The 26,348-nt window shown below is 42.9% G+C and overlaps 1 protein-coding gene across 5 annotated transcripts in view; it reads right to left on the reverse strand.

Moving 5' to 3' along the window:
* Positions 1 to 23,952, reverse strand: part of LOC127571521 (caM kinase-like vesicle-associated protein) — a 139,817-nt gene extending 115,865 nt beyond the window's left edge. Inside the window, exon 1 of one of the 5 annotated variants that reach the window (XM_052017958.1) lies at positions 23,555 to 23,952. The gene's annotated coding sequence lies outside the window, so the exon portion shown is untranslated. Of the gene's footprint in view, positions 1 to 21,446; positions 21,507 to 23,423; positions 23,516 to 23,554 lie in introns of those variants that run through there. The other 4 variants (XM_052017957.1, XM_052017962.1, XM_052017959.1 and 1 more) reach the window with 4 other exon arrangements.
* Positions 23,953 to 26,348: the final 2,396 nt, after the last annotated feature.

Here is a 26,348-nt window from a genome sequence, read left to right on the forward strand (position 1 = left end):
CCACCCTCTGTGTGAAAATCTTGCTCCTCAAGTCCTCTTTAAATCTTTCTCCTTTCACCTTAAACCTATGTCCTCTTAGTTTTAGACTCCTCTACCTTATTTATGCTCCTCATGATTTTATAAACCTCTATAAAGTCACACCACAGCCTCCTTCGCTCCAAGGAAAACACCCCCAGACTGTCCAGTCTCTCCTTACAGGAAGAAATTCTGCCACCTTTACCTGGTCAGGCCTATATGTGACTCCGGTCCATCACTGTGGTTGAATTGGCTTGTGAAGTGGCCCAGCAAGCCACTCGTTTCAGGGGACAACTACAGATGGACAATGATTGCCTGACTTGCCAACCACTTCCATATCTTATGAATGAATAATTTAAAAAAGTATCCCTTAAATTGTCAGGTCAGATATGTTTACACTTGTTAAGATTTCATTAATAGGTCTGTGTTTCCTAGAAAACAGCTCGAGGCCACATAAAATTACTTCACAGGGCATCCTCAGAGACGGAAGTTAAACTCATCCTTGGTCAACAGATCCTTGCAAAGTATTTTCAATGGTGTAAAGTTATGTAATGGAGATACAAATTCATTCAATGGTGCCCGATGGAAAAAAAGACAACATAACAACATAAGAAAGAGGAGCAGGAGCACACCATCTGGTCCTTTGAACCTCCTCTGCTATTCATCAAGATCATGGCTGATCTTCCATTTCTGATTCATTTTCCAGCACTACCCCCATATCCCTTGATGGCTTAGTGGCATTGCAGGTGGTATAGGTGTCTCACAGCTCCAGTAACCTGGGTTCAATCCTGACCTCCGGTGCTGACTCTGGGGAGTTTGCATGTTCTCCCTGTGACTGCATGGATTTCAACCAGTTATAGAGTCATAGAGTCATGCAGCACAGAAATGGGCCCTTCAGCCCAATTGGCCCATGCCAACCAAGATTCCTATCATTTGCTCTGACCTCCTCCCATGTTCTAAAGACTGTGAGGTTGGCAGGTTAATCGCTTTCTATAAATTACACATGGTGTAGTGGCTGGTGGGAGAATCAGAGGGAAATTAATTGGTACGTGTGAGAGAATAGGTTATGGGGAAATAGGAAGGAGAATAGATTGATGGGATTTCTCCCAGAGCCAAGACAGACTAGATGGGCTGAATGGCCTCCTCCTATGTCATTAGGAAAGATGGTAATGCCCTTATTGTCAAGAAATCTATCCATATTTATTTTGAATGAAAAAAATGACTGAGGTAGATCTGGGGTAGAGGTAGATTCATAAATGCTTCATAGAACAACATAGAACACTACAGCACAGTACAGGCCCTTTGGCTCACAATGTTGTGCCGACATTTTATCCTGCTCCAAGATCTATCTAACCCTTCCCTCCCACATAGCCCCCTATTTTTCTATCATTCATGTGTCTATCTAAGAATCTCTTAAATGTCCCTAACGTATCTGCCCCCACAACCTCTGCCAGCAGTGCATTCCACGCACCCACCACTGTCTGTGTAAAAAACTTACCTCTGACATCCCCCTTATACCTTCCTCCAATCACCTTAAAATTATGTCCCCTCGCGTTAACCATTGTCGCCCTGGGAAAAAGTGTCTGACTGTCCACTCGATCTATGCCTTCCTCCAGCTCAGAAGGTGGAAAACTCTTGTAGTCTACCCCATTTTTTTGCTCCTAGAAATCTGATTGCAGGAATGAATTGATTTGCTTCATTACTGTTTGGATTATACCAACGTTGATAGCGCAAGTCCAAAGGCTGAGGATTCAGGTCCTGTTTGATTGACATCAGTGAGTCTCGGTGACTCTCCAGTTTGACACTAAGGTTGAAGCTGCCATCCTTCAGATGAGACATCAAACCAAGGCTATCTTGTGGAAAGAAAACAACGGGAGTCCTCTCTGGCCAATATTTATCCCTCAACTAAGAGCAACAAGTAAATTATCTCACCACAATCACTGGAGCCTGTTGTGCACAAATTGGGCACCATGTTCCCATACTTCATGTTACTGACTACACTTCAAAAATTGCTTCACTGGCTATAAACACTTGGGGACAACTGAAGTTGTGAAGAGTACAACATAAACGCAAGGTCTTCGTAGATCTTATGTGTTAGTCATGCTTTTACTGTTTGGCCCAATTGTTCTATTTTCAGGAGTGCCCATGTATCTAGATGTTGCGTGATTTGTGGCCATTGTGGATGTGATTCATTCAGACACCCCCAAACTTTTCCTGCATCAGAACAATCATGCTTTACAAGGTTAATGGCAGGCCTCTTAACAGTGTGCAGGAACAGAGGGATCTTGGGGTCCACGTCCATAGATCCATCAAGGTTGCCACGCAGGTCAATAGGGTTGTTAAGAAGGCGTATGGTGTGTTGGCCTTCATTAGTCGGGATATTGAGTTCAAGAGCCGCGAGGTAATGTTGCAGCTCTGTAGAACTCTGGTTAGACCACACTTGGAGTATTGTGTTCAGTTCTGGTCACCTCATTATAGGAAGGATGTGGAAGCTTTAGAGAGGGTGCAGAGGAGATTTACCAGGATGCTGCCTGGATTGGAGAGCATGTCTTATGAGGATAGGTTGAGTGAGCTGGGGCATTTCTCTTTGAACAGAAGGAGGAAGAGAGGTGACTTGATAGAGGTGTACAAGATGATAAGAGACATAGATCGAGTGGACAGTCACAGGCTTTTTTCCAGGGCGAAAAAAGCTAACATGAGGGGGCATGATTTTAAAGGGATTGGAGGAAGGTATAAGGGGGATGTCAGAGTTTTTTACGCAGAGGGTGGTGGGTGCGTGGAACGCACTGCTGGCAGAGGCTGTGGGGGCAGATACATTAGGGACATTTAAGAGACTCTTAGATAGACACATGAATAATAAAGAAATGGAGGGCTATGTGGGAGGGAAGGGTTAGATAGATATTAGAGCAGGATAAAATGTCAGCACAACATCGTGGGCCAAAGGGCCTGTACTGTGCTGTCATGTTCTATGTTCTATGCTTTGTGATGTGGGAGACAATGTTCTTGATTCTCTGGGCTCAACAGTAAGATCAGACTTGGGATACTTTTCTCTGACTGTTCCTGGTCCACAGTATCTGGAAATTGTCTATGTCTCTTGGTATCAGGAAGAGTGGAGAGTGGGAAACACAGCAGTGTAAAATTGTCTCAGGTGGAAAATGACTGCAGCTACGTTCCCACACTGACACTAACCAAATGTTCAAGTGTCAGTGTGACCCCACTTTACATTGTCTCTTCAGCTTCATACTGACCAAGGCTCTTTCGTTGTTTTCAATTCAATTTAACTCTTTCTTCTCCCCTCGATTGTCTACAGAAGTGATACCAAAACCAGATGGAACATAATATGATTTACTTGTCTGAACAGTGGTTTTGAGAAACAGTTTGTCTGTACTATTTATTGGCTTGTTTGTCTAGCAGTATGATTCTTGCTGAAGGTGAGAAAGGGCTTGGAAGAGCCCTATTTTTCAGGGAGGAAGAGGGATGCAGCAGTTAGTTCTGCTGCCTCACCGCTCCAGGGACCTGAGTTTGATTCTGACCTTTGGTGTTGTCCGTGTGGGGTTTGCACATCCTCCTTCGTGACCGTGTGTGTTTCCTCTGGGTGCTCCTGTTTTTTCCCATTTCATAATGATGTGCTGGAGGGTTAACTGGTTATTGTAAGTTAACGGACTATTGCTCTTCTGGGAGCTGGCATAGGACCAAACGGCCTCCTTCTGTTCCGTTTCTAATTATAAAATTGTGCAAGGTATAGACAGACAGCCAGTATCTTTTGCTCAGGGTCGAAATGTCTAATACTAGAGGGGAAAAGTACAAAGGTGATGCGCGAGGCAAGATTTTTACACAGAGAGTGGTGGGTGCCTGGAATGCACTGCCAGGGGTGGTGGTGGAGGCAGACAGTATAGGAGTGTTTAAGAGACTCTTTGACAGGCACGTGAATATGCAGAGAAGGGAGGGATATGTTCGATGTGCGGGGAAGAGAGGATCATTGGTTTAATTAGTTCGGCACAGCATTATAGGCCGAAGGGCCTGTCCTGTGTTGTACTGTTCTATTTTCTATGTAATAAATAAGTTACCACTGATGATTTTTCCTCTCACAGACATTTGCAAGTAGAACAACAGATTCCAATTCCCTTATGGCGCAAAGACACGAAGCAGAATTCATCAGGGACAGGAGCAGACCAGAGGGTTACATTCAGTAAGTAATCCACAGAAAGTTGCCTTGTTCCTGTTTCAGAGAAAGCAGATAGACTCTTTCAGAAAATAATGTGGGTGACTTGAGGCATGGCAAGTTTTGAGTGTCGCATGTTTGGGATGGTAAAGCTGACTCAGCCACTGGGTCTCCAAGGTTCTCCATCAATTGAATTGCTCTCATGGGGTTTCTGCGTCTGAGGTAGACTAATTGGCAGAGATTGACAGCAGCACTAACATCATTGAATAGGATCATAGAAAATTAAAACAGCGAGGTAGGCCATTTGTCCCACAGAGCCCATCAGTTGGCCACCAGGAGTGTAGAAGGTGAGCTACATGGACCTTGACCACTTCCAGTCCAGCCATTCCTATGTTCCCAATGCAGTCTGAACTACAAGGCATATTTCCAGGGGCACTGTCCAAGGAGCCAAGCATTCATTGCTTGAGTTGTGGGTTGAAACTACGAGCCGAATCCTGTCGGATTTGGCCTGCTGCCCACTATTACCCTGCACTTGCCTTTTCTAAAGATGGAGGGCTGAGCAGCCTGACCCTTGACACCAGAGAGTTGCCCAGCAACCTCTAACGGGTTCCTAGAGGTGAATAGACCTCAGTTAGTGTATTCTGAGGCCTCTCCCCACCCCCAGGATGTCTGACAGCTCACCACTGACAAAGGCCTTTGAACTATCTTTAAACACTACTTCTGGTCAGAGATGTTTAAATACAATTCAAAGTGATATAAATAATTAATAATATGTAAAAAGAAATCAATTTAATTAAAAGAAACTGTAAAATATAAAAAAAAGCAATTCAAATGCTTTCTTTTTTCCTGTCTACATACCAACCAGACATGGTGTAGAACTGAGGGGCCAGATGTGAAGTACATCCAGTTGCTCCCTCCAGCTGGTTAGTGTTCTGGTATTGGAAATCCAAGACAAGAAGAGCCATGAATGGCTGACAGCTATGGGTCAGACAGCTGTCAATCACTTCCATTTGACCCAATGGGAGTACTTTAGCTCACAAACCATTCAATCCTCTTGCCAGTGAGCACTGTACAGACTTTCGAGCAGTTTATGGAACACTTTCTACACTTTCAACACTTTAAAGTAGACACTGGATGTCTACCAAAAAAAAATGATAGATTTCCAGATATTACCTGAGTTACAAGGAGAAGTTGCATAGACTAGGATTTTATTCCCAGGAGCGTAGAAGATTGAGGGGTGACCTGATAGAGGTATGTAAGATCATGAAGGGCACAGACATGGTGAATGCACATAGTCCCAGGGAGGAGGTGCTAAAAACAAGAGGGCATAGGTTTAAGATCAGAGGTGAGAGATTTAAAAGGGACATCAGGGGCAGGTTCTTCATGCAAAAGGTGGTGCGTATTTGGAATGAGCTGCCAGAAATAGTGGCTGAGGCTGACACATTAGCAACATTTAAAAGCCATCTGATAAGTACATGGATAGGAGAGGTTTAGAGGGCTCGGGGCCAAACGCAGGCAGATGGGACTACCTCGCTGTGCAACACAGTCGGCATGGACGGATTGGGCTGAAGGGCCTCTTTCCGTGCTGTATGACTCTATGGCTCTATATTAAGGGAACCAAGGGATCTGGCAATAGTGCAGGAAAGTGGTGCTGAGGTAAAAGATCAGCCATGATCTTATTGAGTGGTGGTGAAGTTTATCAATTGGTAATTGGTTTATTATTGTTACAAGTACTGAGGTACAGTGAAAAGCTTTGTTTTGCATGCCATCCAGACAGATCATTCCATAGATATGTAAATTGACACAGTACAAAAGGAAAACAATTACAGAATGAACAGTAGTGTTACAGTTACAGAGAAATTAGATGAGATAAGATAAAATAGCTGTATTAGTCCCAGGTATATTGAAACACACAGTGAAATGCATCCTTTTGTGTAGAGTGTTCTGGGGGGCAGCCTGGATTGGAGAGATGTCTAATGAGGATAGGTTGAGGGAGCTAGGGCTTTTCCCTTTGGAGAGGAGGACAAGAGGTGCCTTGATAGAGGTGTACAAGATGATAAGAGGCATAGATCGAGTAGACAGTCAGAGACTTTTTCCCAGGGTGATAATGGCTAACACGAGGGGGCATAATTTTAAGGTGATTGGTAGAAGGTATAAGGGGGGTGTCAAGGGTAAGTTTTTAACACAGAGAGTGGTGGGTGCGTGGAACGCACTGCCGGCAGAGGTTATGGGGACAGATGCATTAGGGACATTTAAGAGATTCTTAGATAGACACATGAATGATAGAAAAAATGGAGGGCTATGTGGGAGGGAAGGTCTTAGAGCAGGATAAAATGTTGACATAACATTGTGGGCCGAAGGGCCTGTACTGTGCTGTAATGTTCCATATTCTATGCTCTAAATCCCTTGCCCCATGTACTGAGTACGACCCTGGATTCTATTCCCCTGTTGCAACCCACACCCTCCATCTCCAGCCAGGGGAAACGTCCTCCCTGCATCCAGAGCAACAAGCAAGATGCTGGAGGAACACAGCAGGCCAGGCATGTGGAGGGAAATGGACAGTCGACACTTTGGGTCGGGATCCTTCATCTGGACTGAAAGATAAGAGGGGAGATGGCCAGTATAAAGAGGGGGTGGGGGAAGAAAGCAAGAGCCGGCAAGTTTTAGGTGGATCCAGGTGAGGAGGGGAGAGCGTCAGAGGCTGGGAGCTGACAGGTGGAGACGAAAAAGGGCTGAGGATGATGCAATAGGATAGGAGAGGAGGGTGGAGCATGGAAGCAAATGGGGGTAGGTTGGGTGGGCAGATGGGTAGATTGGGTGGAGGGGGACACAGAGGGAGGAGTATGTGGGTGACGGGCAGATGGAGTGGGTGGAGGAGGGGAAAGAAACAGGGTGATGGGGGGCTGGGGTGGTAAGAACTGGGCAGACTAGGAGAGAGGGGGTGCAGTTTACCTGAACTTGGAGAATTCCCTGTATCCAGCCTGTCGGGCCCTGCCAGAATTCTGTAATTTTTTTTTAATAAGATCCTCCCTCATTCTTTTAAACTCCAGCTCCAATATCTCCATATCACATTCCCGCCCTCCCAAGAATCAGTCTCGTGAACCTTCGCTGCGCTCTCAGGTAAGAAGATCAGAACTGCACCTGATGCTCTGGGCAGAGGCCAGTAGGTGGTAGGTGGAGGTGACAAAGGACCAATTGTAATAAAGCTTCCTTGGCTCCTGTATTCAAAACTTCTCGCAATGAAGGCAAACATAAAACTTGTCTTTGTAACTTCTTGCTTCACCTGCACGTTTGTACTGAGAGGCTGGCAACTTCACAGAACTCCGCCTTGGATCTAATATGATTCTTGGTTGATTTACTTTTCCCTTTTGTCGTATTGCTATATTTTTTTGTATTCCTTAAATGTGATCCATTGCCTGTCCCCCATTATGTCTTACAGTGAAGCTCCCTAATTTATCATAGGCAATTCACTCCTCATGCTTTAATAGTTTCCACTGTTTAGATTTAGGACCAGAGTTTCAGATTCAAACCTCATTTTCTATCTTAATGAAGAATTCTATCATGTTAAGGTCACACTTCCCTAAAGGACCCTGAATGACATGATTATTAACTAACACTGTCCTATTGCACAGTGCCAGTTCCTCAGTTGGCTTCTTAACGTGAAACAAACCCATCACACCACTGGATTGGAGTAAGGAACTGCAATGCACCACAGGAAGTGTTTTGGAAACAAATAGGTTCTAAGGTAAAATATTCCACAGGCATGATTTAGCAGATGATTTTAAAAAGTGCCTCCAGACTTTTGCAATTGACACAGTTAATAAAATTAAATACTAAATTTCAGCAATTTTGACCATCATATCAACAACTGAGCTGCAATTTCTTTTTCTCCCTTCATTTATACAGGGCACTAACAGTTATAGTTTTATTGTCATTAGCTTTTAAATTTCAGATTTTATTCAACTAAATTAACTAAGGTGCCCCACAATCTCCATCTCTGGGGCAAAATTCAAGTCAAGTTGAGCTTATCGTCATGTACACAATTACGGTGAGGTACAGGTACAGTGAAAAACTTGCTTGCAGCAGCATCACAGGCACATAGGTACAGACAACACACAGAACATAAATTATACATAAATTACACATAATATTATACCACACAGTGTGAAAAAAAATCTGTGCAAACACAAGACCTTAGTGCACAAAAAACAAAGCACAATCGAAGACAAGTCCATTGTAGTGCAATGCAGTCAAAGCAGTCACAGTGCTGCCATACCGAGGGAGTGATTTGGCCTGTGCAGGTTGGTTCAAGAACTGAATGGTTGTAGGAAAGTATCTGTTCCTGAACCTGGTGACATGGGACTTCAACCTTCTGCACCACCAGGGCTGTGAGGAGGCAAGATTTTAGTGCTCTAGAGTCAATGAATATTTCTGGGTCAGACTACATGCCTCTAGATTACTAGTCCAGTAATTTAACCATGGCACTCCACATGTACATATGGTAACATAGTGGTTGAAATTACGGGACTAGTAACCAGAAGCCCAGTCTACTGATCTGGAGTTCTAATCCCCACCCTGACAGCTGGGGAATTTAAACTCAAGTAAATAAATACACTTGAAGTTCTTGAAAAAATTGAACTACCAGATTCTTGTGAAAACCCTTATAGTTAACAGATGTGAATCATGTGTCTTTCTCCAGCTGGCCTGTAGGTGGCTCCAGACTCAGCAGTGGTTGAGTTATTAAATATTCCCTGAAGAGCAATCATGATTGGACAAAAAATTCAACTCTTATGAACATGTAAAAAAAATTCTACTGTTCCTGTACTCAAAACGTAGCAGTAAAAGCTATCAAAAATCTTGGAGTGACTTTAAACTACCTTTAACACAAACATGGCAATGCATTTTTCTATATATTCAGGAGGGTAAAGAAATTCGGCATGTGCCCTTTGATCCTCACCAATTTTTATTGATGCACCATAGAAGGCATCCTATCCAGATGCATCATGGCTTGGTGTGGCAACTGCTCTGCCCATGACCACAAGAAACTGCAGAGAGTTGTGGACACAGCTCAGCACATCACGGAAACCAGCATCCCCTCCATGTCTACACTTCCCACCGCCTCGGTAAAGCAACCAGTATAATCAAAGACCCCATCCACCCCGGACATTCTCTCTTCACCTCCCTCCATTTGGGTAGAAGATACAAAAGCCTGAAAACATGTACCACCAGACTCAAGGACAACTTTTATCCCGCTGTTATAAGACCATTGAATGGTCCCCTAATACAATAAGATGGACTCTTGACCTCACAATGTATCTCGTTATGGCCTTGCACCTTATTGTCTACCTGCACTGCACTTTCCCTGTAACTGCAACACTTTATTCTGCATTCTGTTATTGTTTTCCCTTGTACTACCTCAATGCACTGTTGTAATGAAATGATCTGTATGGATGGCATGCAAAACAAACTTTTTCACTGTATCTCGGTACATGTGACAATAATGAACCAATTTCCCAATTTTAGGCTTTGATCTGATTTGCAAGACTAAAATATTTCATACGTATGAAGCAAGGAAGGAAGTAGGTGATAAAAACAAGAAAATGGTCTTCCTTGAAAGGTAAGTATAATTTGGTCTCTTGGCAATTTATCTGGATTTTGTTTGGTATCTGGATATGTTGATGTTCTAATGATACATTACTGGAATAACAGGGTTAGGTTTGTGCTGTAAAGTTTGTCATATGCAGTGGTATTCATTGCTACAATAGAAACAAATGATCTGTTTTAATTTTAGTTTTGGTACGTCATGTTCCACAGGCTGAATGGTGATTATTTTGGTAAAATTCTAAAATACATATTAACATCGGAATTAGAAGCAGGAGTAGGTCACTCTGCCTCTCAAGTCTGCTTCACCATTTCATAAAATCATGACTGATTTGATGTAACCTCAACTTCACATTCACACCTACTTTGCAGTAACCTTTCACCCCCTGCTTAACAAGTATCTATCCATCTGGGCCCTAAAAATATTCAAAGACTGCCTCCATCACTCTTTGAGAGAGTTCCAAAGGCACATGACTCTCTGAGAGAAAAAGTTCTTCCTCCTCTTTGTCTTAACTCGGTGACCCCCCTCATTCCAGATTCTCCCACAAGAGGAAACATTCACCTTGTCAACACCCTTCAGGATCTTCTATTTCAATCAGGTCACTCACCTAAACTCCAGTAATACACATACAATCTGTACAACCTTTCCTCATAGGACAACAAGCCCATTCCAGGTATTTGTCTCGTAAACCTTCTCTGAGCTGCTTCCCATACAATAACCTCCTTTCTTAAATAAGGAGACCAGTCTTACACACAGAGCTCCAGATGTGGTCACATCAGAGACCTCCTTTACAGAAGCATAATCTCCCTCCTTTTGCATTCATTTCCCTAGATGTAGGTTTTAAAAAAATGGCTTAAAGGAAGAAGTGAAAGGAACGGATTTAGGGAGGGAATTCTCAAGCTTACAGCATTTGAAGGCTGGAATGATTAAATTTGTGGAAGATACACTGGTTGGTTATGGAGCTGAAGAAGGGAGCGGAGAGAGAGAGAGGAATCTGTAAAAATTTAAAGGTGTTGCTTAATCAAGAGTCAATATAGAACAGTGAGTGTAGGGATAATGGGAACTTGGGGGGGGGGTGGAGGTGAGATAGGTCACAGGTAGCAGGATTTTGGATGACCTCAAGTTCATTGAGGGTGGAATGGTTGTCCACGGTGGAACAGAATTGACAAATGTTGAAGTAGTGGTTTCTGCAGTAGATTACCAGGGGCTGGGATAGAGTCAGCCAATGTGACAAGAGTAGACACCAAAGGGGTGCAAGTATATGGACCAAAGATCAAAGCAAGGTCAAATCAGATGCACAACCTGTGAAACATCAGGAGACACAGGAGATTGGAATCTGGAGCAACAAACAATCTGCTGGAGGAACTCAGTGGGTCAAACAGCATCTGTTGGGTGTATTGTTTTTTTTGTTGTCACAAGTACTGAGATACAGTGAAAAGCTTTTGTGTTGTGTGCCATCCAGGCAGATCATGCCATGCATACCTACATCAAGGTACTAAAAGAAAACAGAATACAGAAGATAGTGTTACAGTTACAGAGAAAGTGCAGTGCAGGTAGACAAATAAAGTGCAAGGGCCACGGTGAGGTAAATTGGGAGATCAAGGGTTCAAAAGCTCATCTTTTGGTGTATGAGAGGTCCATTCAAGAGTGTGCTAACAGCGGGATAGAAGCTGTCCTTGAGCCCGGCGGTACGTGCTCTCAAGCTTTTGTGTCTTCTGCGCAATGGGAGAGGGGAGGAGAGAGAATGCTGACGTTTTGGGTCCTGATGCAGGGTGTCGACCCTTAATGTCAAACGATTCCTTCTCCCCCACAGACGTTGCTCGACTGACCGAGGTCCTCCAGCAAATTGTTTGTTGCTGTGAAACATCTGGCTTAGTTTCAGACAGATGCTGGTGAAAGGGATGTATCTGGTGGCTGGGGAAGGGAGTTAGTGATGGAGACTGAAGTATTCATTTGGAAGATCTGCTCATCCAGTGCTGAATGTTGGACAAATGTAGAAACAGCAGAGTGGTTAAGGAAAGTGATGGTGATGCAGCTGAGGGCATCGCTGGAGCATGTGTACAAAATGACACTGTTTTATATGATTATTGGTCGGCATGCAGAAATGGAAAGACGTCACGTGGGTTCATCTTCCTCCTTCAATGCCAGGAACTATCCATGTGCATTGCTTTCAATTGTAACAGTAGTGAATGCAATGAATTATGTTTAGCACCATTTCAACTATGCAGTTACCTAAAACTCCAACCAAATGGAATTAAATATTATTTTTTAAGAATGGTTCTGACAAAGATCTTTAATTTCACTTTGGAACACTGTACACCACAGGCAGTTCTGCAAAACGTTATTCTTAAATGTTCAGCCCAACAACCACCTCCAAGAACAGATCTGCTGTTACCATCTCATTACTGTTTGCTAATTTAGCTTAAATTACAACAAGCACTGCATATAAAAATAACTGCATGTATGTGGAGTGCTCTGAGCTGATTCTGGGAAGCAGTGAGGCCCCTGGTTATAAAAACAAGCCTTTGTTCTTTTACTGGAGACAAAATACCGACCAGAAAACAACACTGAGTCGCCACATAGAAATTATTCTCTCCTCTTTCATCAGTTTGATTTTTAATCTATTTGTTTAACTGCATTTGTGGCTCTGGAGTCAGATATAGTTTGGACCATGTAAAAAGGGCAGATTTACTTTCTTGAAGGACACTGGAAGGATCATTTTTATTACAATGGGTTTCATGGTTACTATCCACAATGCACTTTATTAAATGGCTTCAATAAATTCCCCAGCTACCTTGATAAGATTTGAACTCTTGGCTCTGGATACATAATCTATGCCTCTAGATGTTGTCCAGTAACATAATTAATATGTCACTGTGTTGGGGGAGTAACCATTCTTTGAGTGTGAAGCCTTGTGAGAATTGAAGGGCTATTCTACCTCAAAGCCCAGTCAGTGCCTGGAGGTGCAGAAACATTCAGGTTCCAACTAGACAGCAGTGATTGAGATTCACTCCAGAGTCAAGTGGCATCAGGGCCAATCCTAGGACCCATGACTGTTGCTATGGTTGGGATTAGCTAAGCAACAGACATTTGACTCAACTTCAGGTCTTTCTGGTGTGAAGAGTTTTACTCACACTAAACCTTCAGCATCCTCTCACAACCAGATTAATCTCTCAAGGTGTCCACGGCTGGATCAGCCATGATCTTATTGAATGGTGGAGCGGACTCAATGGGACAGATGGCCTATTCCTGCTCCTATTTCTTATGTTCTTATGCCACAGAGGTGTCGTGATTCTGCAACAGCTTCGTGCCAATAGCTACATTCTGGATGCAGCAAAGAAGTGGGAGTAGAGTTCAACCTATTCTGATTTGATATGTTTAGAAGCAAAATAATTTTAAAAGGCAACAAAACCTTGATTATATATAAAAAATTTAAAAAGTACAGATTTAGCTTATCAACATTTTTCAATTTCCATGAACGAATAATTTGAAATTTCATTACTGCTTGTCTGGAAGCAAACATAGCAGCTATAAGCGGACTCAGCTACAGCCAAATAGCAGGTTATATACTTGTTGATAAAGATCCTTCACACTTATATTTGAACGTAATTGTTGGAAGGACAGAGTGTGAAATCCTCGTGTACCAATAATTATGTTCTTTTGAAAAATATTTAACAGGTTTATGCTTAACATTCTTATGAATAAATGGTAAAATAAAGGCTCCCAATGCAAGCCGATGGAACATTTTTCCATCCCAGTTCTCGTACAATAGATGCAAGAAAAGGCTCCAAATAACTACATCAATCACATGGTTTAACATCGAATTCAGAAGAATAACGGTAAGAAACTTCAATTTCCCAAACAATTGCCACTTGCCTTGCTACAAATCAGCGCTGAATTTTCAGTGGTTTTCTGCTCTGGCATTTGTTTGCTAAGTACAGGGAGGTTCATAGAGTTATGCAGCATGGAAACAGGCCCTTCGGCCCAACTTTTTCATGCTGACCAAGATGCCTAGTCCCATTTTCCTGCATTTGGCCCATATCCCTCTATCCTTTCCTATCCATGTACCTGTCTAAAGATGGAGGTTATGGTACAACCTTATGAAGCATTAGTTAAGTCACAGCTAGAGTACTGTGTACAGTTCTGGTCACCACAATGTGGAAGGGATATGTTTGCATTAGAGTGCGTGCAGAAGATATGCAACGAGATGTTGTCTGGAGTGGAGTGTTTCAGCTATGAGCAGAGACTGGATAAGGTGGGCTTGTTTTCCATAATAGAGTGGAGGAGACCTTTTAGATGGTGGACAATGGAGGCATTCAAACTTAGGAGGTGCATAGACAGTAGGAAACCTTTTCTCAAAGCAGAGGTATCTAAAACTAGAGGGCATAGGTTTTGAGTAAGGGGTAAACGATTTAGAGGGGATCTGAGGAAGATTTTTTCATCCAGTGAGTGTTTGGAACCTGGAACATACTGCCTCATATCATTTAAAAAATATCTAGATGAATACTGAATCACCAAGGCATAGAAGGCTCTTAATCAAGTGCTGGTAAATGGGATTTGATGGTCAACATGGACATGGTGAGCTGAAGAGCCCGTATCTGTGCTTAATGACTCTATAACTCTATTGAGTACATGCATGCTGCTTTACGATGAAGTTTCAAATGACAAGAAATAATTTTAATGCTATCAGATTGTTTGAAGTTGAATCTGAATACAAGTGAAAGGGTACCTCATCAACTATGTCATTTAGTTCGAAATGTATCAGCTTAAGAAACAGGGATAGCTCCTCAAAGTAGTTCCCTTAATTCGTTGCGTCATTGTCAATCTACACAGTGATTCCATTCACTTCAATGCCCATGGCAGTCCCAGCTAACAAATATCTCTTTTGTTCAGTCTTGAAAGTTCCAGTTGCCTCAGCAGTGACAGCCTTATAGCGACAGTAACTAATGACAACAACTCTTTCTGTGATACGCTTCCCGACTTCCTTATTTATGTTGGGTATTTAAAGTTCAGAAGGGTTTACATAAACTTTAGAGATTGGAAGGTTATTCAATTATCCACACCTTTCATCTATTTGGGATGTTTCAAAGAGTGTCCTAGTATAGCCAATAAACTCTTCTTTCACTGAATACCAAGTTATCCTCTGAACACAGGGGTTTGCTAGACCATTTCAGAGGATAGTTAAAAGTCAGCCACATTGGTCAGTCTGGGATCATCATTACACCAGGCCTGCAGATTTCCTTCCTTTTTTTACAACAGTCCAACGTTCAATTCTGGCCACTGTCTGTAAGCAGTTTGTACGTCCTCCCCGTGACTGCGTGGGTTTCCTCCGGGTGCTCCGGGTTCCTCCCACATTCCAAAGATGTACGGATTAAGAAGTTGTGGGCGTGCTATGTTGGCGCCGGAAACATGGTGACACTTGCGGGCTGCCCCCCAGAACACTCTACGCAAAAGATGCATTTCACTGTGTGTTTCGATGTACATGTGACTAATAAAGAAATCTTATCTTATCCATGGTCACAAGTATTTTATTCCAGAATTTATTTAATTATTTTGATCTAAATTCTCCAGCAGCAGTGGTGGGATTTGAACTCATGTTTCTTCAGACTAATCCAGTAACTTAACTATATCTATTTTGCAAACTTGTCATAAACGTAATGTAGGAAATACAGCAGTCACTATCTTCCCACAATGATTTGATAACAATTAGATAATCTGTTTTAAAAATATGCTCTTGATCTCCGAATCTACCTTGCCATGGCTCTTGCACTTTATTTGTCTACCTGCACTGCACTTTCTCTTTAGCTGTAACACCAAACTCTGCATTCTGCATTATTTTTACTACCTTGATGCACTTACATATGGAATGATCTGTCTGGATGGCAAGCTTCTCAGTGTTACTTGATACATATGACAATAATAAACCCATTCCAATTCTAATTCCAAAATGTGGATTGACGGATACATGTCTCATTGAGGGATGCATGAGGGATGACTGCCTCCAATACTACGATATCTTTTATTTAGAGAGAGAAGGGGACCAAAATTGTGTCGTGTTCAGGCTGAGGTTTCACCAACACCCTGCACAGAAATACAACAAAACCTCCCTGCTCTGAAACTCCAACCTCTTCACCATGAAGGCCAAAATGTCGTTTGCCCCACCCCGAGCAACTCGTTGGACCTGCCTGCGAACTTTCTGCGATACCTGCGCTTGCACACCAGGATCCCTCCTGAGCTTCACTCATTCCCACCCTCCCCGTTTGGAGAGCGATCAACCTTTGGATTCCCCTCAGTGAAGTGAAACCCTTTGCTTGGGGTTCGCTCAATCTGCCCACATCCTGTTGCAGAATCACAACGTGCTCTTTGCAACGTGCCATTCTACCTTTTCCTGTGTCATTGGCAAACTTGGCAACCTTGGCAGTTCATTCCCCACTCTGGTCATCAATGTAAAATGGTAGACAATTGAGAGCCCAGGACAGATCCCTGGGGTGGTACTCTGGTTACATTCTTCCAGCTGGGAAAGGACCCATTTATTTCAACTGTTTTCTGTGCAACAGTCAGTAGTCTTGAAGGATTAGATAGATCTTAGAGCAGGATAAAATGTCGGTACAACATTGTGGGTCAAAGGGCCTGTACTGTGCTTTGGTGTTCTATGTTCTATGTTGGCCACAGATGACTCCTACTTCAAAATAGTAACATCTATGCACTGGGGAGCATCTACAATGTTGCACTCCCTCACTACAACAATGGAGCATCAGCATTTGACACTCACTTTCAGGAGGTGGACTTGAACACGTAAACTACTGATGCAGAGGTAAGGGTGCTACTAACTGAGCCACCGCTAAGTCTGTGTAGATTCCACTAAAAGGTTTTGTTTTAAGCTCAATTAATCACTAAACATTATGAATAACATACAATTTTTTGCTTCATTATTTGCCTTTTATTTACCTCAGGGAACCAACAAGGAGAAGTTACTATGTCTGACATCAGAATTAGAATCAGGTTTATCATCACTGACTTATATTCGTGAAATTTGTTGTTTTGTAGCAGCAGTGCAATGCAAGACATAAAATTGCTATAAATTACAAAATAGATAAATAGCACAAAAAACAGGAATAAGGAATAATGAGGTAGTGTTCATGGACCCATGAAGGTAAGAAATGGACTTCAAGAAAGTGATATAGCAATTCAGATATCTGCCATCTTATAATATTAACACAACTCATTCCCACTGCTGGGTTCAACTGCAATAGGCTAAGTGACAATTTCATCTGCAGCCATTATTCAAATAAAAATATTTCTAATCTTTTATACTTCTAGCATGCCAAATTGAGAAAGGAACAATACATGAGGCTACTTATTTATAAATTAAATTCTCGCAAAGAATTCTGATAAAGCAAAGTAATCAGAATTCTTTGCAAGAGTTTAATTTATGATAAAGTAGCATTTTTCTTTCAATTTATCATGCTATAAACTACAACGGAGAATTAGAAGTACCAGCCTTTTCATCCATTCATTGTGCCAGTGGGGCTCACTTGGCAGAACTCTTGGTGCTCTGTCATAAGGGCAGTCTCACTCCAGGAGATGAACCAATGATTAACACTTGTGAACTCATGGAACACTGAGTGAGGGAGTGCTGTCATGTCTGAAGTAACTCATTCTGACCACACTGTAAACCATCCATTTCTTTAGAAGTGTGAGATGAAAGTTATTGATCCTTATTTGAAGAGAAGGGAGCTTTTGGGGTGTTGTGTTACTGGTTGAAGCTTATATTTCTATTTAAACAATATAATCAAAAAGTCCTTCATCTCCTTACATATTATGGAATTGTGCATGTAATACCAACAGTTTTATCAAGTACTATCACCATTACATTTCAATGTAATTCGTGGTGTATGAAGCAATAAAAGTGATAATGCTCTATGTAAATAAAACAAAAGCTTCCTTCTCAATAACATTCTGGTACAACAATGTCTCCAGCCCTTCACTAATTTTTATTTCATGTAAATACAGTATTGACAATGACATCCTTGTCTGAACAATCAACAAGAAATTGAATTATGACTTTTCAGCTCTGTATGATATTGGGCAAAAAATTTAAATGCTTATCAGTAATAGTACAAAAAAACAGCAGGGCTCCTGCAACTACCATTAAAATGATTATTTTTGAACAAGAAAGTAAGTCATCCTCTAATACATTTTATGTTTAATTTGCTCTCCTTCTTTGTCAATCCATCTCAGCATTGTTAAATTAACCCACCCATTGTCCTCTTTACTTCCTCTGCCCTCTACGATGATGTTACCCTGATGTGAGGAGAGGAATATGCAGAGCCTTAGCACAAACTCATACCGTGGAACAGGATGTTCAGCCAAAATGTGCGCCATAAAACGTAATTAAAAGATCTTTTTAAATGACTATTTTGCCATTAAAACCTAATACATGGACAATTATTTCACAGTTGGAAGTTTGTGTCTTGACATACACATAGTGAGTTCCAGATTCCAACTGGGCATAATGTTGGGGAAAGTGTTGAAAAAAAAGGTCGGGCATTTTCCTAGTGTTGCTGATGGGGAGCACAGACAAAGGTTGGCATCATTATTTACACAATTCAGTCTGCTGCATCGTGTAGAGACATTCAAGAGAAGAATGCTCCCATCCAAGTATGAATTATTGCAATGGATTCCAGTAATGGTATTGTCAGCTCTTTCCCAATTCTAAATGTATTCACAAATTCCCTGTTGACTTGGTCATTAATACCTGTACGTAATAAGCAGCCGTAGTTTGTGGTTATTTATCATTATTCATATCATTATTCCCAGATACATTGTTTGGTATTATTGCGCAGAAGTAGGCTCTTGTAAATATTATTCTCAATTAAAATCTTGAGGCCACTGTGTAAAAGAAGCCACTATACTTTTTTAAATATGTTGTTCATCTCAAAACATTTAGTTAGCTCCACTATGGAAACAAAGCACTGACAAACATGAGGAAAATAGTTCTATGCTCAGAAGTACTTTTCCTCTTCTTATCTTCTTGCTAGAGCTGGCAAATTGAAGGAGGCAACACAAATTAACTCCTTAATTTAAATATGCTGAATACGATCTGTCCCAACCAAGTCAACATGGTCAATAAACCTTTACCAAACCTTTTGAAGATCACACTCACTTGAGATGCACAATGTTTCCTACTTATGTATCTGCAAATCAGGTTGGTTAACACTTTAAATACTTTTCAGTATTTAAATATAGAAAATTAAAGGCAGCGTGCCACACAGTGAATGTTAATTTTCAGAAATGTGCCAGGTATCACTCCATAAGAACAGTATGCACTTAAAAGACCAAATTAGTAACTTTTCTTTATATATCCGAATATGCTAATATACTAATTGTTCAATTAAATGGGCCACCTAGTCTCAGTAGCCCTGACTGCTAAATAGGTCATACAAAATAATAACCTCCTAACCTGTTACTGCAAATGGAAGCCATCTAAAAACGTTTACAACACGCACTGGGGCGCTTTTCAGATTGTGCTTGAGCACACAGATATTGGAAGGGAGATTTGTTGCCTAATTTAAAAGTATGCAGATTCAAATTGCAGTTGTGTTAGACTGCCACTAATTCTTGCCAATATTTTCCTCTAAAGCAGGGTTGCATGGTTGGGGAAAGTGTCCGGTCTGGAAATATACCACCAAAGAAAAATAAAAGCTTACTAAAACACTGCACATTGACACAAATAAAATCACATCTTTTAAATATGAATTAAACATCCATTTTAAATGCGCAGACCACAGTGTTTTTGGAGCTCGATGTGATGTTTGTGTGAAGTGAAATGTTGAGTTATATTTCACTCTTGATCTGGTTCACAAATCTTACTGCAACTGACAAACAAGTTGATGAAACTATGAGGATTGGCTAAAATTCACACTGCAAATCAAGGAATGAATGCTTTATGTGATCTCAGGTCAAAGCGCTGCTGAAGGAATCACGTATAGGCTAACGGTGAATGAGAAATGAATAAGCATTCATATACAAGTGCAATAGAGTTATATGATCGCTCCCCAGCCTCCCTGCCCTGACCATAGGCAGTGACATAGTTGACAACACTCTCCTCGTCCATCATCATTTAGCTGGGTGATTATGGAACCCAGGTAATGCCTTTCTTATGTATCAAACTGGCAGGAGTTACAAACATTTTAATCACAATGGTGACTGGAATCATTAACGCTAATGTAATCCTAGAGATTTTGTCTACATACAACCCTCCAGCTTTGGTAATTGTCAGCAGACCCTGAGGACAAGGAACAATGATATCCTGAGAATAGTGTGTGCAATCTTACAGAGACACAGGAGACTGCAGATGCCGGAATCTGGAGCAACAAACAAGAAGTTGGAGGAAATCAGCGGGTCGGGCAGCATCTGTGGAGGGAAATAGACAGTCGACATTTTGAGCCAAGACCTTTCATCGGTCCAGATGAAGGGTCTCAACCTGAAATGTTGACTGCCCACTTCCCTCCATGGATGCTGCCTGACCCTCTGAGTTCCTCTGACTTCTTGTTTGTTGCTGCATACAATCTTATACTTTGTCTATTATTCTGGTGACCCAGTGATCTACCCTTGGCTTCCTCCCGTGATCCAGCAACAGGCTGTTCCTCAAACCATCACTGAAAGCACAATGGAAGTGGATGCTAATGGTGACAGGCTCACTGCCATCTCTTACAAATCCTCCAATTCTCAGTCAGATTTACGAGGATGATTCCAGGAATGAAAGGGCTTACGTATGGTGAGCATTTGTCGGCTCTTGGACTGTACTCACTGGAGTACAGAAGAATGAGAGGGGACCTCATAGCGATATTTAAAATGTTGATAGGAAAGGACAGAGTAGATGTGGCTAGGCTGTTTCCCTTGGTGGGTGAGTCCAGGACCAGAGGGTACAGTTTCAAAATGGAGATGAGGAGAAATTTCTTTAGCCAGAGGGTGGTGAATTTGTGGAACTCCTTGCCACGTACAGCAGTGGAGGCCAGATCAGTGGGGGCGTTCAAGGAAGAGATAGATAGATATCTAAATAGTAGGGGTATCAAGGGATATGGGGATAAGGCCGGAAATTGGGATTAGAATAGGTTTTTTTCTCTTCCCCCCCCATTCCCCATTTCTCATTTCTTTTTTTCCCTTTTCCTTGGAGCAGACTCGATGGGCTGAATGGCCTGCTTCTGCTCCCTTGTCTTGTGATCTTGTGATCTACGTTGTCAGACATTCCAAACTGAGGGAGCAAAAAGTTTCCCTAACTAAATATTGGGAAGAGTGAAGGCACTGTTTGCAAGCTGCTGCCATTTCCATTCCCTAGTTATCTCTCTCCATCCATCCATCCAACACCCCAGTAACTGTCCAAGGCTGAACCTGACTCTTTACAGCCTAGGTGCCAAATTTGACCTGGGAATGATCTTCAGTCTGTGTTTCTAAGCCACCACTAATGATGCTTATTCCACCTTCATGTCTACGACTGGGTCCCATCTTCACTCACTTGCTACTGAAATCCCCATACCTGCACCTCTCGTCTTGACCAACTTCAGTTCAGTCCTGACCTGCAGCCTGTTCTCCAACCCCTGCAAACCTACAACCACATAAAAGCCCTGCTTGCTCTGGTCCTAATTTCCTCGAACTCCCACTCACCCTGCTGCTGGCTTGCTGGCTCAGTTCTGATGAAGGGTCTCGGTCTGAAACATCGACTGTCCATTTCCCTCCATAGATGCCGCCTGACCCACTGAGTTCCTCTGTGTCTCCACTGCCTCCTGGTTATGGGACACCTCATCCTTATTAACTGGTTACTCCATCTCTGTGGCCCTCCCCAGATAACCATATGCCTTCAGTTCAGGTCTCTTAGAGGTGAACTGCCCCACTATCCCTGACCCTTGCCAAAACTCCACCTCCCCCACTTAAAACTGCCCACCAGCCTTGGATTGTGTTGTAACCACGTTAAAGGCGCTATGTAAATGCAATCTTTTTTTTGCGCCGGTTTTAAACAAAACTGTATCAGATGCATGCAGGTAACACATTTTGACACCTCCAAATCTGGATTTGCATCGGAGTTTAATAATGATTCCGTTCACCACTGTGATTAAAACATTTGTAGCTTCTGCCAAATGCAAAGGAGAGATCTACGCCGACAAAACATTTATCTCAGGGTCGAAACATTTGTATTGGGCGGAAGGGTGGGAGCAAACCGCTCAGAAGATGCGGCGACGCAGATATTGTCCGATGCAAAGCCAGGATACAGGGGTGCAGATTTGGAGGGATCCACATTGCATCTCCAACAACTTACTCGCCGGATCAACCTCCATGTCACAACAACAAGCGAAATATTTTGCACGGTGTCGTGTATTTTTTTCTGCAGGGACTGAAATCAACAAGATCTGTAATTTCAGGGCAGCGGGTTAAGTATCACCGACAGGGTCGGATTCAAGAGGGAAGGTATGACATTGCAACGCTGTGGATATTATTAAAGCGATTTCAAAACGCAAGTCTTGAATTTAATACATTTATCTCCCTTTTTCTCTGCGATTAATATGAAACTATCTACGGCCAAGATAAGTCAAGTTATTTTAGAATGGATTCAAACAAAATTTGACTGAAAGAAAGTGGCGAAATAGTTGTGAGTGGGTACAATATTTTATAACTCCCATTAACATTTCACAAAAGCCAAATGCAATTGATATTGTGGGGCTTTATACTGGAATGCGCCATCCCCGGCGAATTAACGTTCCCCTCGTTGTTTCGGACACCCAAAAGTGAGGGACGTCTCGGATGCGTGGCTTGGACGTTGAACTTCAGCGGGAGGCTGGGACGGAGTGTGGATCATCAAAAACGCACCCCACCCCGACTCCCAGTCGCTCTAATCTCCGCAAAACCAAATCCATCACCCTTGGACCTAACCAAAGGGGGTGGCCAAAGCGGTCCCTTCACCCGGATCTCCGCAGTCTTATGCAATAAGCGGAATAAAAATCTGTTTTTAACTTTGTCTGAAATTTAAGTTACTGAGGTGCTGAGAGATGGTGGCACCGAGCTGAAACACAAAGCACGGATCTCGGCCGGATTGTAAAACCATCATTACAGTCTGCCGGGGAAAGAGGGTTAAAAAACTCGCACAAGCTGCACACACGGGCGAATTAGATGCGAACAGCCACCTTTGGCAGACGGTGGTGCTGTTTCATGGATTTAAGTTGGAAGCTTTTTTAATAAAAACCCTCATAATCGCTTTTATTTAAAAAAAAGCACTCTTTAAGCCCACAAGTTGTTCATTTTTCAGTCAATTCCGTTACTAAATAGATCAAAATAGCAGTGTCTCATCTCCGAATCTAGAAACTCCACAAATCTGCCGGCTATATTTCACTGCTGGAATTCCTCTCCTGTCTCGTACTAACCTTTACACGGAAGAGGGGGCAGATCCAATGGTTTGCTGTTGCAAATCGCAAGTTTATTTCGTCTCAGTAACAGTTCTGAGGATATAACGCGAACAGGAACCTTCCGTACCTGGGCTCACACAGGAGTCGTCCCGTACACAGGACCACGAGGGGTCTTGGAAGCGGAGTGGGGAACTGACCCTGGCCACAATCGACAGAGAACAATAAAATAAATTTACCCCAAACTGACCTGAGACAGATCAAATTGCATTTGCCTTGCCGGCTTCACATCAAACAGTCCTGATCAAATGGCAACACAATGGCCAATAGCTCCAATATGCAACGAGGGTTAACATCACACCGGGAGTGAAAAGTACTCACTTAATCCTCGTTGCGCTGTGAAATGGGTTGTCTAATCCCGCTGCGCTGATCCGACTCACGGTTAACGTGCCACAGGGTCACTTTTTGCAGAATTAGAGGTGCCCCAGCAACGAAAGCTCGGCAAAGTTGGCAGCCTCGTTGGGAAAGGTTAGCGGCTCCGAATGGTTTAGCAGCAGGCGAGACACCGACGCTGGTGTCCGCGGGGAGCCACATGGAAAGCGCGGAGATCCGCACGCTTCACCCGCAGCCGGCGCTGGGCGGAGAGCAGCGGAGTTTACCAGCGAAACTGGGGAGAGAAGGCAGTTCACACACACACACACACACACACACACCAGGAGCGAGTCTGGGAGAAATAGCGCAGAGTGACGGAGAGCGGAGGAGCCGCGGAGATGGGAGGGGAAGGTTCACTACACACACCCGGCACTGGGGGAGAGGGGGAGGGCTCACCACACTCCTGATAAGGTTGTCAAGTGTTCCTGGCCTTCATACCTACCCCCTCCTTGGATCTACTACGGTGCCCAATTTCTTCTGACATCCAAGTTTGAGCTACCTCTCGTTTTGTCTCTTGGTGCCAGCCAATGAACATTTATCCACACAGGAAGGACACAAGAATATAGCAGCAGGAGTAGGCCACTCGGCCCCTCAAGCCCGCCCCACCATTCAACGAGATCAAGACTGACCTGACCCAGGCCTCAACTTGTCTATGCCAGTTCCCCACAGCCCTCTATTCCCAGAGACATCTTGGCTTTGCATTCTTTCAGTGATCTAGTGTCCATAACTCTCCGAGGTAGATAATTCCAGAGACACATCACCTTCCGGGAGAAGAAATTCTTACCCACTTCAGTTTTAAGTGGCTGTCTTAGTGACATAGCGTCATGACAACAAGCTTTCCCTCAAATGTCAGCAAAACAGAAGAGCTGGTCACTGACTTCAGGAAGGGGGGCAGTGCACATGCACCTGTCTACATCAATGGTGCTGAGATCGAGAGGGTTGAGACCTTCAAGTTCCTAGGAGTGAACATCACCAATAGCCTGTCCTAGTCCAACCAAGTAGACCCCATGGCTAAGAAAGCTCACCAGCGTCTCTACTTCCTCAGGAGGCTAAAGAAATTTAGCATGTCCCCCTTGACACTCACCAATTTTTATTGATGCAGGAGGTACAGGAACCTGAAGACCCACACTCAATGTTTCAGGAACAGCTTCTTCCCCTCCGCCATTAGATTTCTGAACGGTCCATGAACCCATGAACACTACCTCGTTATTCTTCTTTTGCACTATTTATTTATTTTGTAACTTATAGTAATTTTTATGCCTTGCACTGTACTGCTGCCGCAAAACAACACATTTCACAACGTATGTCAGTGACAATAAACCTGATTCTGATTCTGATTCTAGAAAACATCCTATCTGGACATTTCACGGCTTGGTACGGCAACTGCTCTGTCCGTGACCACAAGAAACTGCAGAGAGTTGTGGATACAGCTCAACACATCACGGAAACCAGCCTCCCCTCCATGGACTCTATCTATACTTCCTGCTACCTCGATAAAGACCCCACCTACACCAGACATTCTCTCTTCTCCCCTCTCCCATTGGACAGACTCAAGGACAGCTTCTGTCCCACTAAGACTATTGAATGGTTCCCTAGTATGATAAGATGGACTCTTGACCTCACACTCTACCTCGTTATGACCTTGTCTACCTGCCTGCACTTTCACAGTAGCGATGACACTTTATTCTACATTCTGTTATTGTTTTCCCTTGTACTACCTTAATGCACTATGTAATGAATTGATCTGTATGAATCAGAATCAGGTTTATTATCATTGACATATGTTGTGAAATTTATTGTTTTGTGGCAGCAGTACAGTGCAAGACATAAAGCCATAAAAATTACTATGTTAAAAAATAAGTAAATAGTGCAAAAGAGGAATCATGAGGTAGTGTTCATGGGTTCATGGACTGTTGAGAAATCTGATAGCGGAGGGGAAGAAGCTGTTCCTGAAACATTGAGTGTGGGTCTTCAGGCTCCTGTACCTCCTCCCCGATGGTAGTAATGTGAAGAGGGCATGTCCCAGGTGGTGAGGGTCTTTAATGATGGATGCTGCCTTGTTGAGGCAACGCCTCTTGAATGGTATGCGAGACAAGTTTTTCACTGTACCTCTACATGTGATACATGTGATAATAATAAACTAGTTCCAATTCCAAGGTGATGCTGTGTCCACCAATAGTCTAGCTGTGATGGGACAAAGATGGTGGCAATGGCTAAAACCTGGACAAGAATGTCGATGTGAAGGAGTCTCACTGGAGGAGAATGGAAGGAATAGAAGGGCGATGGCTCAAGGAAATAGGATTTGGCTCCTTAGTGAGACTTGGGACAACACAAGAACCTGGGATCAACATGTGCAAGGAGGGACCCTGAGCCTGGGATTTAGAGAATGCTGAGTCCCACAAGTCTGGTCAAGACCGATCAACTCTTGTCTTGACAGGTGGCGCACCATGCAAGCTAGGAGCCTTTCCAATTAAAGGTTTGAATAAAACTATGAAGTATTCCCTGCACCGGTTATCAGTGGTGTGTCTCTGATACAAGTGAGAACTCAGCACAACTATGTAAGGCCTATTTTTTCTTATCCTTCAGTGAATGAGCTGTGGATGACTTGGAGTGTGACCTCATAGTGCGCGAGGATGCAAGTACTGCAGCGTGAGGGCTGAGGGTGGAGTGACCTTGGGTTCTGGAGAGGGGGCATCACAGCTTGAACAATTTCCCATTTATCCTGCAGATGTGCTCCATTCCC

The sequence above is a fragment of the Pristis pectinata genome, chromosome 6 (assembly GCF_009764475.1).
Source record: "Pristis pectinata isolate sPriPec2 chromosome 6, sPriPec2.1.pri, whole genome shotgun sequence".
Taxonomy (NCBI): domain Eukaryota; kingdom Metazoa; phylum Chordata; class Chondrichthyes; order Rhinopristiformes; family Pristidae; genus Pristis; species Pristis pectinata.